This window comes from Nicotiana attenuata, unplaced genomic scaffold (assembly GCF_001879085.1).
Source record: "Nicotiana attenuata strain UT unplaced genomic scaffold, NIATTr2, whole genome shotgun sequence".
NCBI classification, from domain to species: domain Eukaryota; kingdom Viridiplantae; phylum Streptophyta; class Magnoliopsida; order Solanales; family Solanaceae; genus Nicotiana; species Nicotiana attenuata.
In genome coordinates, this window is record NW_017670234.1 from 898,180 (window position 1) to 901,088 (window position 2,909).

Below are 2,909 nucleotides of genomic sequence, written 5' to 3' on the forward strand. Positions count from 1 at the left end.
AGATATGCTGCACCTGCATTATGAACATCATTTTCCTGCATTGTCTTGAAGGGTTGAAATGCTTTCTCTAGTTTGTTTGCCTACAAATCCTCTAGTAAACCTATCTGGAGCTTTAATTTTCTGCAAAAGAAATAGCACAATCCATTGAACTGTGCTCTAAAAAAGCGCAAATCAGGATGTGCTGGGTAAGCCTGCCTGGAGAAGTCACACACGAACATGTATATTAGTAACCAAAAGGAGAATACATGAGAAACAGGAACTAAAAATCTAAGTTCCTCAAATGTGCCATGTGGTTTGAACATGCTCAGTCCAGTACAAAAAACTGCAAGATGTACATGACTAACTATGTTAGCTATGATGTTGATGTTGAGAATATTCTCATATACATTTTTAGATGTATCACTTAAGCTTTCAAAAGATGTATACATCATTCCTATATACAGTCTGAAACTGATCATGTGATTGGAATTGAAGCAGAACCTCCTTTTTGGTTCTTCATTATGCATTTCCCGGTCCTAAATGGCCAACGCATCAGCCACTGAATTACCCTCCCTGAAACAATGTTGGACGGAGATTTGGTTCTACTGGTCTTACTTTTATTTATTTTCTTCCTCTTTGTTTGCCATTAGGGGGAAGAGTTACTTATGTATTTTCTTTCTTCTTCTTTATTGTTTTCTCTTAGCTTCCTTCCATGGCTTTTCACCGGGGAAACGCGACATCACACTGTTTCAACAAAGGCTTATAATGGCTGTCAAACTGTATAGATTTAGGTTTCATAATTGAGCGGTCTATATGATTTATGAGGTGATACTTTGGTTTTCAAAGTTATAGTGACAAAAAGTTTTTCCCACTAGACTAGAAGAATTGAAGAATTTTATGGAGTTCCACTTGAATCAGTTTCATTTTTGCATGCAACAAAGGTAAAATTATACTGTAATATATAGATAGGTGTAGAATCTCCAGCACACTATTGGTAGTTGTTCAAAATGTTTAACGCTGCTTCCACCAGAAAGAAAAGGACATTTGTTTCCTCCTTCATCCATCACCGTATAATCTTTAAAACACTAGGTATGTTAAATTAAAAAATTTGCTAATATTATGTGGATACACATTTAATTATTATTATTATTATGTTATGATAACATTTAGTCATTATATTACATTTGACATCAGTAATGTTACTAATGCCCATGTCGCAGCTACTTCATGCAGCAACAAAGCACAGCAATAAGAGTCTATTGATGTTTCCAAACCCCTGACTGATTTTATTGTACATATTCTGCTTAATCAGTCTATATCCTGTAGAACCCATTTAAATAAACGGAAAAGGGCCTGAACTAACCTATCGTTTGCTAATGGTTTATAAATACCCTCCGTCCATCTATCCGTCCAAAAAAACACACAACGTTAATTCTATATNCAAGCCCGGTCGCGGATGAAGAAAGGAACAAGAGAGTAATGCCTTTTACAGTAGCTAAAAGACAAAAGTAAACTTTTATTGCTTTGAATTGCATGTTACAATGTGTCAGACTAAAGAAAAAATTCCTCTTTATATAGTAGGAGAATTTCGGTCCTAGTAAAAATCTAAAAAGGGTAAATCTTCTTTTTCTGGTAATTATTGATCCACAATCGATACTGAATGATATTCGCGCCGTAATATTGTCACGCTCCAAACTCGGGGAGTGCGACCGATGCTCAACCGAGTGAACCCGACTGAGCAAGCCTGTTAAATTCTTTCTACCCAAACTCACTCATGAATGAAGAGAAGACATATTCTCATTAATTAAACATTAAGAAGATCATTTATACAGTACCAAATCATTTCCATTTAGTTACTTCATTTTTAAAGTCTCAAAATACACATTTTCATAGTCTGAAGTGGAACAAGTGATTCAAACATAACATGAATTGTTTAACTTTCCCCAACACCGACATACAACCCACACTATGTCTACGGAGCGTCTAATAGATACAAAAGAGTATGATGATAGTGCCAGCAACAAGGCTCCGGCTATACCTCATACCGTGATAATATAATGAACAGAAGAAACATGATCCCAAAATAAAATGGGGCTCACCGAGTCAAACTGTATAGATTTAGGTTTCATAATTGAGCGGTCTATATGATTTATGAGGTGATACTTTGGTTTTCAAAGTTATAGTGACAAAAAGTTTTTCCCACTAGACTAGAAGAATTGAAGAAGTTTATGGAGTTCCACTTGAATCAGTTTCATTTTTGCATGCAACAAAGGTAAAATTATACTGTAATATATAGATAGGTGTAGAATCTCCAGCACACTATTGGTAGTTGTTCAAAATGTTTAACGCTGCTTCCACCAGAAAGAAAAGGACATTTGTTTCCTCCTTCATCCATCACCGTATAATCTTTAAAACACTAGGTATGTTAAATTAAAAAATTTGCTAATATTATGTGGATACACATTTAATTATTATTATTATTATGTTATGATAACATTTAGTCATTATATTACATTTGACATCAGTAATGTTACTAATGCCCATGTCGCAGCTACTTCATGCAGCAACAAAGCACAGCAATAAGAGTCTATTGATGTTTCCAAACCCCTGACTGATTTTATTGTACATATTCTGCTTAATCAGTCTATATCCTGTAGAACCCATTTAAATAAACGGAAAAGGGCCTGAACTAACCTATCGTTTGCTAATGGTTTATAAATACCCTCCGTCCATCTATCCGTCCAAAAAAACACATAACGTTAATTCTATATCTAAAAGTACCCCTCTTTTTAACGGCAACAGATGTGAGCCCCACTTTTAATGAGTTGGCAACGTATTACAGGACCATGTGGCTTATTGGGTCAAATAAAAATTATGGGTAGAATATACCCGCCCCAATTATTTGACCCGCTCTAATTATTTTTTTAACT